Source organism: Silurus meridionalis, chromosome 7 (genome assembly GCF_014805685.1).
Source record: "Silurus meridionalis isolate SWU-2019-XX chromosome 7, ASM1480568v1, whole genome shotgun sequence".
NCBI classification, from domain to species: Eukaryota; Metazoa; Chordata; class Actinopteri; order Siluriformes; family Siluridae; genus Silurus; species Silurus meridionalis.
In genome coordinates this window covers 20,508,248-20,521,014 of record NC_060890.1, presented here as the reverse complement: position 1 = coordinate 20,521,014, position 12,767 = coordinate 20,508,248, and positions in this window count along the sequence as shown.

Sequence of the window (12,767 nt, the reverse complement as noted above, 5' to 3'; positions counted from 1 at the left end):
AGCTGTGTCTTAATGTGCCTCATGATGAGCCTCTCGAAGCACTTCATCTTGATGGGTGTAAGCGTGACGGGATGATAGTCATTGAGGCAGGAGACAGTAGATTTACAGTTGAAACCAGATATTTACATACACTTCAGAAAAAAACACAAAAACGTTTATTTCTTTACTGTCATACATTAAATCAGAGTAAACTTTTTCTGTTTTAAATCAATAAATATTAACATATTTTTTGCATTTGTTAAATGTAAAAGAGCAAGGGAGAATTTTTATGTATTTTTAATATCACTTTCATCAAAGTCAGAAGTATACATACACTAATTTTATCGTGCCTTTAAACAAAAAAAAAAACTCCAGATGATTCCATTCTGAGCTTAAGAAGCCTCTGATAGGTTCATTAATTCCATTTGAGTTAATTGGTGGCACACTTGTGGATGCATATAAAGGCACACCTCAAACACAGAGCCTCTTTCTTTGACATCATGGGAAAATCAAGAGAAATCCATCAAGACATCAGAAAAAGAATTGTTGACCGCCACAAGTATGGCTCATCCTTAGGTGCAATTTCCAGTTGCCTGAAGGTCCCACGTTCATCTGTTCAGACAATAATACGCAAGTATAAAAAACATGGGAATGTACAATCATCATACCGCTCAGGAAGGAGACGAAATTTGTTGCGAAATGTGCAAATCAACCCCAGGACAACAGCAAAAGATCTTGTGAAGATGCTGGCTGAAACTGGTAAGACAGTGTCATTATCTACAGTAAAATGAATACTGTACTGCCATGAGCTGAAAGGTTACTCTGGAAGGAGAAAGCCATTACTTCAAAACCACCATAAAAAGCTAGACTACAGTTTGCAACTGCACATGAGGGAAAAAAATCTTAATTTATGGAGACATGTCCTTTGGTCTGACGAAACAAAAATTGAACTGTTCGGCCATAATGATAAACGGTATATTTGGAGGAAAAAGGGCGAAGCTTTGAAGCCTCAGAACACCATCCCAACAGTCAAGTTTGGGGGTGGTAGTATAATGTTGTGGGGCTGCTTTGCTGCAGAAGGGACTGCTGCACTTTACAAAATAGATGGCATCATGAGAAAAGAAAATTATGTGGATATATTAAAGCAATTTCTGAAGACATCAGCCAGGAAGTTAAAGCTTGGGCGCAAATGGGTCTTCCAAATGGACAATGACCCCAAGCATACCTCCAAATTAGTTACAAAGTGGCAAACCTGACCCAGTTACACCAGTTCTGTCAAGAGAAGTGGGCCAAAATTCCAGCAAACTATTGTAGCTTGTGGAAGGATACCCAAAACTTTTGACCCAAGTGAAACAGTTTTGGCCCAATTCCACCAAATACTAAGGAAGTGTATGTATACTTTAGACTTGGATGAAAGTGATAATAAAAATACATAAAAATTCTCCCTCGCTCGATTCTGACATTTAACAAATGCAAAAAAGTATGTTAATATTTATTTATTTAAAACAGAAAATGTTTACTCTGATTTAATGTATGACAGTAAAAAAAGTTTTAAAATAAAGTTTTAAAATAAAGTTTTTGTGGTTTTTTTCTGAAGTGTATGTAAATATCTGGTTTCAACTGTACATGAATGTTTACAGTACAGTGAAATGCAATTTTATTTTAACTCCTATCTATAATTAATTGTTAGAAAATACTCAAATTTAAATAAAAAACTAAATTTCATGAATTAGGTCATTTACTACAGACATTTAACAAAACATTTTTACTAAATAATATGCATTTAGACAAATAATGAAACATTACACTTTTTTTTTTAATGTTACCAAATATTTATAAATTGTTCTCTGGATACTGTTTGTTTTACTCAGGGCTTCTTCTATCAGCGATGCCCACTTTCTGCAGAATTGCCAAATAAAACATTTTCTCTTGCTTTTACCCATCGAATGCTGAGTTTTGGGACATGATTAACAGATTTTTTCACCACAAGACAACATATCATTAAATATGTAACAAGTCTGACATTTATGTTGTATTTCTGTCTTTATTTAACAAAAACCTGCAAGTTTATATGTGTGCAGACTTATTAAATCAACTGTACTTTCTTTAATCCAGAGCTCCCTTCACGAGGAGGTCGTATGCCGCGAGATGGTGCCTGTTCTCTGCGTGGTGCTCCTGGCACCAACTGAACCCAGTCCACTGCCCAGTGAGTTCAGTGCTAGAGTTTCTGCAGGAGCAGTTTGCAAAAGCGTTGGCTCCATCCACCATTAAAGTCTATGCATCCACCATTTCGGCATATCATGCCCCAGTATCCAGGCATTCTCTGGGCAGAGACCCACTAGTGACAAGTTTTCTCCACGGCACCCAGAGGCTGAGGCCCCCAGTGCATCCAAGAGTGCCTGGGTGGGACCTGGCTGTAGTGTTGAAGGCTCTGTCTGAGCCCCCCTTCGAGCCTTTGGCTGAGATTTCATGGAGGCCGCGTTCTTGCTGGCTATCTGCTCTCTGAGGAGAGTAGGTGATTTACAGGCCCTTTCTGTGGCCCCCTCTTTTCTGGAGTTCACTCCAGGCATGGCCAGTGCCTTCCTGCACCCTAGAGCGGGTTACAACCTTGACCACTGTGCCACTCCTGGCACCTCTGTCCTTCGTCCTAGCTGTGCTCATTCACACTAGTCAGGGACTGGTCGGTGTGGTGTTATTGGACTCTCGTTCCCAAAGCGTTCCGACGCAGCTAGAGTTCCTGAAAGGGAACGTCTCTAGGTTACGTATGTAACCCTAGTTCCCTGAGGGAATGAGATGCTGCGTCTCTATGCCACACCTCCGGCGTCCCTTCAGCGCTTCCTTATCAGTTACAGAAGCTGAAGCCAGCTTCTCTCCACGGGCGTTTTATACTTCCTGGTCGTTTTTTCTCTCTCTGTTTGGCAGTTTATTTGTTAAACTGATTTATATGATTTCGATGTTCTGTTCTCAGTGTAAAATGTCAATAAACAAGAAACATCTGATATTCAGTGGAGGTGGTACTGTAGCTCAGTATTTTCAATTCAATTTGATACATTTTAATTTGTTTAGCACTTTTAACAATGAACATTTCTCTCAAAGCAGCTTTACACAGATAATGTGGTGATAAAAATTAAAAAGATGTTCTTTATAAGAGTAAGTTTGTCCCTGATGAGCAAGCCGGTGGCGACTGTGGCAAAGAAAAACTCCCAGAGATGGCATAAGAAAGAAACCTTGAGAGGACCCAGACTCAAGAGGGAACCAATGCTCATCTGGGTTGCACCGAATGTATTTAAGGTACGTAATTTCTCTACTATGGCGAACATCCAGTTCATTCAGTGGGTGAAGTGTGACATGTTTAGTCGGTCTTTCTCCGTTGTTAGCGATAATTTTATCTGTGAGAAATGTAAGCTAGTTTGCTCTTTGACGGAGAAGATCTTAGCATTAGAGGAGCGCATCCAGAGTCTAGAGAGAAGTAGTGAGTGCGAGAGCAGTCCAGGTTCTGCAGGGGAAAGTCTGGATGCCCTAGGTGAAGTTAATATTCCCCCGACTCCGGCATTAGAGCCCTCGCAGCGGGGCGAATGGGTGACGAATCGGCGGCATACTCGCAAACCCAAAGCTAACGCTAAGGCTTTCCCATGGGAGCACCATTCCTCTTCGCTTCACGTGACCAACAGGTTTGCTCTCCTCAGTGAAGCACCCGCTGAGAAACCTGAAAGAGCTCTGGTTTTAGGAGACTCCATTCTGAGGCACGTGAAATTATCTAGATGTTTAGGGGCACCAGCAGCACAGGTTATGTGTGCTAGCTGCACAGAGTCGTCACTCAGGATCCACCATATTGAGACTTTGTCTGTCCCCCGAGCAAAACCAAAATATAGGAATTATCAGAAAGTCTGTTTTAGTAACCTGATTAACATTAAATGACATAGAACTGAACGCACAGCCAGCACCTCTGACCTAAAAATAGGATTGTTGAATATTAGATCTCTCACGTCAAAAGTGCTTACTATAAACAAAATGATTACCAACCAGGAGTTTAAAATAATGTGTTTGACAGAAACGTGGATTAAACCGAATGAATATGTAGCATTAAATGAAGCGAGTCCTCCTGGGTATAGTTACATACACCAACCCCGTCTAAATGGCAGAGGAGGCGGAGTCGCAGCTATTTATAATAATAATCTAAACATCACACAAAAGACTAAACACAAATGTAAAACATTTGAAGTTCTTTACACCAACATAAAATATTCAGTGTCCGAAAGCAGGTCCAGTCAGTCAATTCCACTAATTATTATTTATAGACCCCCAAGGCCCTACTCTGATTTTCTCATAGAATTTGCAGATTTCATCACAAATTTAGCTGCTTCTTTACACAAAGCATTAATTATTGGTGACTTTAATATTCATTTTGATAATCAGGAAGACTCCTTAAGAGCAGCAGTTGTGTCCATTCTAGAGTCAGTTGGAATTAATCAGAATGTTATAGGACCCACTCATAGTGGTGGACACACTCTCGATTTGTTGTTAATATTTGGATAAAAAAAAAAAAAACTTAGTCATAATTCCACAGTCTGAAGCTATTTCAGACCGTTATCTAATTTCTTTTAAAATATGCCTCAGTCATTGCATTTCTACCTCACCACGTTACCGTGTTAAGCGTACTTTCACGTCAGCTACAGCAGCGTGTTTTATCAATAATCTTCCAGAAATTATGATATTAGATAGATCTCTGTCTGAACCTGCAGAGCTCGACTAGGCCACTGAACACCTAGAATCAATGTTACATTACACTCTAGATAATGTAGCTCCCCTTAAGACCAAAATGATCAGGTAGAAAAAATTAGCACAGTGGTATAATGATCATACACGCACCTTAAAACAGACCACTCGAAAATTAGAACGTAAATGGCGTCAAACTAAATTAACAGTATTTCAAATAGCATGGAAGGAGAGCCTCCTAAATTATCGAAAATCTCTTAGTGCTGCTAGATCAGCATATTTCTCCACCCTCATAGAAAAAAACAAGCATAATCCTAGATTTTTATTTAGCATGGTAGCAAAATTAACAGGGAATAAAAGCACTGCGCTAACATGCACACCATCATTAGGTAGTAATGATTTCATGAACTTTTTTAATAATAAAATTGAAAACATCAGGCAAGAAATCCAGACGGTTAATATAAATCCAAATTATTTTACAAGTAACCCTGTAGACAGCAGCGTAATTATAGCAATCAACTACAAAGCTTGACTCCTATTCTTGAGAATGACTTAATTTCATTAATTTCCTCATCAAAATCATTAACCTGCATTCTCGATCCCTTGCCTACAAGTTTCTTTAAACAGAGGTAATTGAACCTGTTTTAAAAATAATAAACTCTTCCATTAGCACTGGTTATGTACCAAAATCCTTCAAACTGGCAGTTATCCACCCCCTAATTAAGAAACCTGACCTCGACCCATGTCAGTTGTCTAACTACAGACCAATATCAAATCTCTCCTTTAATCCAAAATTTTAGAAAAGGTTGTAGCACAGCAGTTATGCTCACACCTACTTATGAATAACATTTTTGAAATGTATCAGTCAGGATTTCGGCCTCATCATAGCACAGAGATGGCACTAGTTAAGGTGGTAAATGACCTGTTATTGGCCTCTGATCAGGGTTTTGTCTCCTTACTTTTTTGCTCGACCTTAGTGCAGCTTTTGACACCACTGATTACACTATACTACTTGCTAGACTTGAGAACGTTGTTGCAATAAAGGGAACAGCTCTCTCTTGGCTCAGGTCTTATTTGACTGATCGCTATCAGTTTGTTGATGTAAATGGTGAGTTCTCCACACTCTATGAGGTAAATTTTGGTGTTCCTCAAGGATCTGTCTTAGGCCCTCTGCTTTTCTCTTTATATATGCTGCCTCTTGGTGAAATTATTCATAAACATGGTAATCGCTTCCATTGCTATGCTGATGACACACAGCTGTATATTTCAGCAAAGCCAGATGAGAGAGATCAGCTTAACAATGTTGAGAAGTGTGTAAAGGACATTAGACAGTGGATGCTTATTAACTTTCTTCTGCTCAACTCAGATAAGAGGGAAGTACTTTTACTAGGACCACATGCAGCTAGAAGTAAACTCTCCGATTACGTAGCATCTCTGGATAGTGTTTCTGTTTCAGCATGTACGGCTGTCAAAGACCTTGGTGTGATTATTGAACCTAGTCTTTCCTTTGAGTCTCACGTGAATAATATCGCCTTCTTTCACCTTAGAAATATTGCTAAAATTAGAAATATGATGTCGTTACAGGATGCAGAAAAACTAGTTCATGCTTTTGTTACTTCTAGATTAGACTACTGTAATGCTTTACTGTCTGGGTGTGCAAATAGGTGCATAAATAAGCTTCAGTTAGTTCAGAATGCAGCAGCAAGAGTCCTCACTAGATCTAGGAAATATGACCACATCACCACTGTTTTAATCAGTCTACACTGGCTCCCAATTAAACCTCGCATTGATTATAAAATACTATTACTGACGTATAAAGCACTTAAGGGTCTCGCACCGCAGTATCTGAGTGAACTTCTGTACCAGTATGATCCTCCATGCCTACTTAGATGAAAAGGTGCTGGCTATCTGTTGGTTCCTCAAATAATGATGACTACAGCAGGGGGCAGATCTTTCTCTTATAAAGCCCCACAGTTATGGAACAGCCTTCCAATCAGTGTTCGGGACTCAGACACAGTCTCAGTGTTCAAGTCAAGGTTGAAAACGTATCTATTTAGTCAAGCCTTTGATCAGTAGATTTTTTTCTTAGGTAAAGGCTCAGATCTGGAGGGAACAAGAATATAGAGTGTTTGGTGAACTGGGATATTTGTATGCTGTCGTCCCCTCACATTCACACGTTCACTCAGGTTTGTTGACGGTGGTGTGGTGGGTCGTCTCTTATCCCAGAGATCCCTCATGTCTGTGTTACCTTCTGGTTCTCCCTTTTAGTTATGCTGCCATAGCGAGTATTGCCGGAGTCCAAACTGCACAGTGACATTAACTTTCATACAACAATAAGGACAATTAATAATCCATATCCTTCTCTTTCTGTCACCCTCTTCTCTTTCTCTCTCTCTCTCTCTCTCTCTCTCTCTCTCTCTCTCTCTCTCTCTCTCTCTCTCTCTCTCTCTCTCTCTCTCTCTCTCTCTCTGTCTCTCTCTCTCGGTCAGTTAAACATGCTCCTGAGGCTCCAGTGACCACTGTTCCTGCCCCTCTCCCCTCCGTGGATCTTCCCACTTCGTCCAGGCCTGCCTCTGGATAGTGTTCTCTTCGACTGGAGGCCACTCTGTGCAGCTTGGGACGGTTTCTCATCAACACCTTGGGTGGTTCAATGAAATTCCGGAGTAAGAACAGGCGCTTTGAGGATGGATTGGACTGTAGTTAATGTCAACAGTCTGCTACACTAACTCAGGATACAGTTCGCTTCTGATCATCATCACTGTACCCCGCAACATTGTATATCTGCTTCAAATGGACATTCGGTGCAACCCAGATGAGGATGGGTTCCCTCTTGAGTCTGGTTCCTCTCAAGGTTTCTTCCTTATGCCATCTCAGGGAGTTTTTCCTTGCCACAGTTGCTCATCAGGGACAAACTTACTTACAAAGAACATATTTACTTTTAATCACAACATTATCTGTGTAAAGCTGTTTGAGAAAATGTTCATTGTTAAAAGCGCTATACAAATAAAAATGAATTAAATTGAAGAGTCCACCTCCACCTAGTAGCTCCAAGGTGGCCAAACAAATAATGGTTCGCGGACCTGGTAGTTCTCCTCAAACACCTTTCATGGAAGATTCCTTGGTGGAAGGATCTCCTTTCCCGGCTCGGGGGTGCCATATTTCACCCCACCTGGAGTTGTGGGGGCTGTGGCTGTGGCCCCTGAGAGGGCACAGCTCCGAGGTTCTGGCCTTTCCACCGAGGTGGTAGAGACCATTCTCCACTCCAGAGCGCCCTCCACAAGAAGGTTGTATGCCGCCAGGTGGCGTCTGCTCTGCTCGCGGTGTGACCACCGCCAGCTGGATCCAGTCCACTGCCTGGTTGGATCAGTGCTGAATTTACACCAGAGACAGTTCGCCAAAGGGGTTGGCTCCATCCACCCTGAAGGTCTACATGTCTGCCATTTCGACTTATCATGCCCCCTTAACCGGGCAATCTCTGGGCAAAGACCCTATGTTAACACGATTTCCTCATGGCACCCAGAGGCTGAGGCCCCCGGTACAACTTAAAGTGCCTAGGTGGGACCTTGCCGTCGTTTTGGGGCTCTGTCTGAGCCCCCCCTTCAAGCCTCTAGCCGAATCATCTTGAAGGCACCTTTCTGTCAAGACCGTGTTCTTGTTGGCCATCTGCTTTATCAAGAGAGTAGGGAACTTGCAGGCCCTTTTTGTGGCCCCCTTCTTCCTGGAGTTTACCCCAGATATAGCTAGTGCCTTCCTATACCCCCATATGGGTTGCATCCCAAAAGTTCCCTCGGTCATCCCATGATTACGGAAATTTTATCCTCCTCAGTTCCAGGCCCCAGGCAGGAGAAATATTTACTGGCTCTGTCTGTTGTGAGCGTTGGACACTTACATCTAAAGGACAGGTCCTTGGAGGGACACTGATCAGCTGCCCGTCTGCTACGGCCCTCCCAGGAGAGGCCTCCCTGCTAATAAGCAGACTCTGAGCAGGTGGATCGTTGATGCCATCACATCATCTTATGAGTCCTCTGGTCTCCCACAGTCCGCGCTGCCTCACTCCATTTGCGTTTTATACTTCCTGGTCATGACGTCAAATCAAGTCAAGTTTAAATCTATAGCGCTTTCCACAACAGACATTGTCTCAAAGCAGCTTAACAGAATTTAAGAGTTAATGGTGTATTTATCCCTGATGAGCAAGCCATAGTAACTGTGGCAAGGAAATACTCCCTTAGATGACATAAGGAAGAAACTTTAAAGAGGAACCAGACTCAAAAGGGGAACCCATCCTCATTTGGGTGACATCAAGAGTGTGATTATAGTCTTCAAACCAGGGGTCACCAAACTTTTTGACACTGAGAGCTACTTCTTGGGTACCAACTAAGGTAAAGGGCTACCAGTTTGATACACAATTCTGAAATAACAAATTTGCTTAATTTTCCTTTAATTATATGTTATTATTAATAATTAATGATATTTATCTATGTCAAACTCAATTGCACAGGGGGCCAAAACTCAAAGCACACTTTAGGTTGCGGGCCGAACAGGATAAACATTTATTGAACACACTAAAACAATTTTTTTTTTACATAAATATGAATAAAAACAGACAGGAATATTATTCCAGAATAAATAAACTTAAACTTTAAATAAATAGCTCTCCATAAAAATATATCCTGTCAAAAATATACAAGTTAGAAATATGAACATGCTGCGAAAAACCCCTGAACAAATCAATTAAAATTGTGCTTTTAAGTAAACGTTAAAATCACAACAAATCAAAACAATCAGATTTCTTTGCTCTTATGCCATTTTATAAAAAATTATCTTAAACTTTAAATAACTTAAAATATTTTGCTCTCCATAAAAATATCTCCTGTTAAACACAAGACGTCTCACAGCTTCATCATGCAGCTCTTCAGAAACTCTCCCTCTGTAAATAACCGGCTGATGTGCCTCTGATTTCTCCTCTGCTTTCACACCAGCTTCACTTTGTGATTTTGCTCTGGTGAAAAGTGTCTGCTTAAATGTCAGATTCTACTTTAACTCTTCTACTTTCTGTATCTTCTGCTCTGCATTCAGGTTTTTCAGCTTCTCCTGATGTTTTGTCTCGTAGTTCCGTCTTAGAATAAATTCCTTAATTATAGCCACATTCGCGCCACTAATAAGACACACGTGTTTACCGGCAGTGTCAGTAAACATCTATTTAGAATCCCATCGGTTTTGAAAGGCTCTGTTTTCAGAATCCACTTTTCTCTTCGTTATTGTATGGGGCTTCACAATAACTGTACAATAGTGTTAAATACATCAACAGAAGCTCGACTTGATTGATGCTGGAATGTTCCCAGGTAGTCTAGCGTTCGATAAGGCAGCTGAAGCGCTGCATTATGGGATCTGCAGTTTTTGTTATCAGCGCTTCATATCGCCGCGACATTAATAACTAAAATAATAATAGATCTATATAAAATCACCTCGCGACACTGAGTTTGACACCCCTGATCTATGTGAAGACACTGATCATGTTAATGATTTCTTACAATAATTATCAACAATGATTTAACAAGGTTATAGAACTAGGAGCTACTGAGCAAATCATAAAATAGCTCAGCATTTGCGATCATCATAGATCCAACACTAGCTTCTCCATGCCAGATCCTTTAAACACTCAAGGAGGTTCAGTGTCCACATGAACTCCACATGAAGTGGGATCCAATTGGCGCTGGTACGTCTCTAGATGGTTCGGGATGTTTGAGGGGTCGGCATCTACTTCTTTAGAGGTCCACAATCTTAATTAGGTGGGATGGCTAGCAAGCAATTTTTGACTGATTACACACATTATTTCAGAGCCTGAACACTCGGACGTGTTCGACGCAGCGTCTCGTTCCCTCAGGGAACTAGGGTTACATACATAACCTAGAGACGTTCTCATTGAAATGTTATATTGCTGTGTAGAAATTATTTATTTTACATTTTTTTCAGTGTAGAGACCTGAGCTTTGTTCATGTCCATTTAACTCTATTTACACAAAAAAGTCAAACTCAACTGTAAACAAAATATGTTTGTTAAATTTCAGTTTCTTTTTTATTTATATTTAAAAGGGAAGAAAAAAAAACTACAGAGTAAAACAACAGAGTAGCAGGAAGAAGCAGTCAGTGCACTGAAAATAAAATTACTTCTACATTTTACCTGCAGGCTTTTGCAGGCTGGAGCGGGACATAACTTTAATATTGCAGGTGGGAGAAAATAACATATTTTTGCAGGAGCGGGACAGGTCACTACCTGCGGGTGGGAGAGGGGCAAAACTTAAATATTGTTCTCGGGAGATGGAGAAAATAATATATGTTTTTGCGGGAGCAGGACAGAACTTTGCAGGACCGGGACTGAAAAATCCTTCCCGTGCAGGTCTCTACCTTAGAGCTTATATTTGAAGAGAGTCAGACACACAGTGGTGTGGAACAGAAGGATGTCTTAGAGTATAGGGATAATATAGGAATAAATTCCAAATATTCTGATTCCAAAAGTAAATATGAAGATCAGCTTTATTCAGAATATGCACCACAAGGAGCACCACAGATGGCTGCTGGAGCAGCCCAAGAGCCAGCCACTGAAAAAGCTCCCCAATCAACCATTGGAAGTGACCCGCAGACATATTTGTGTAAGAACAGACAGACAGGTTGATTGGCCTGCATTCACACTAAGAGAGCTGTGTGGACCATCAAAGGACAGAAAGACACAAACTACATGCAGAAACTGCAAAAAGTACATCTGTTGTATACTGTGCATCCAGAAAGTATTCAAGTTTCACTTTTTCGGCATTTTATTTTACAGCCTTATTCCAAAATGGATTGAATTCATATTTTTTCAAAAAATTCTACAAACAATACCCCATAATAAGAACGTGAAAGAAGTTTGTTTGAAAAAAAGAAAAAACATTTAAATAAGTATTTATAGCCTTTGCCATGATACTCAAAATTGAGAACAGCATCACTGCTCATCCTTGAGATCTATTGTGTAGATAAAAGAATTAAGCTGTAACATATCAAAATGTGAGAAATGGGAAGCACTGTAAATACTTTCCAGATGCACTGTATATTTGGCCAAATACTTTGAAGGCATGTGTTTTCCCAATCACCACCCACTAATGCAAGAATTATGCCTTTATATGCATTTTATTTTATTACAGTAAGAGCAAAGTGATTTACTGTACAAGTTCATCTTTTGAGAGTTTGCATTCGAAATAATAATTGTTAATGAAAATATTGTCTCACAATTTTTTTCAAAATGAGCATAATTCATGACTTGAGTACAGTGGATTTTTAACATAAATTTTTACCTTATGACAAAAAAACAATCACACTTGGTAAATGTGATCTAGTAGAGATTGATTGCGAACATTAACTATATATGTTATCTACATTGTTTAAAGTTAAGATAAAGACAATTTCTGGTAATGGGCTATAAAGTAAAATTATATTTCTGAATTGTTTTTAAATAAAAATTTTAAATATGTCCAGGGTCAATTTGACCCGAGGGATAAAAGAAGGTCACAAAAGTGAATGCAATATCAGAGTTAATAATAAAGAAGTGATCATATCAAATATTCAAGATGGTTGTGTTATGGGAATTTCCTAGATATCATGCCAGGGGAAATCAGTGTGTGTGTGTGTGTGTGTGTGTGTGTGTGTGTGTGTGTGTGTGTGTGTGTGTGTGTGTGTGTGTGTATGTGTGTGAGACAGAGATATAGAGATAGAGAGTGAGACAGAGTAGGGTGGTGGTCGGGGTGGTCTGGGGGTGGCTAATCCCACCTAGGATGATGTAATTTCAGCTATATCTGAGCTCTATAAATGTTTGTCTATGCAGTATAAGGCATAACTTTAACCTTATATCAGTGTGTGTTGTAACTTTTTTGTAACAGATTGCTGAAATATCACAAGACAAATTGACTTTAAAGTGAAGGTTTGGAGAACAAAAGAAGACCTAGAAGCAATATTCACTGCTGTGTCAACACTCAGGACCCGTAAGTAAGTCTGAAGCCTTCTGGTCTGCTTTTTACGTGGAGCATTTAAGTAAAGTTTTGC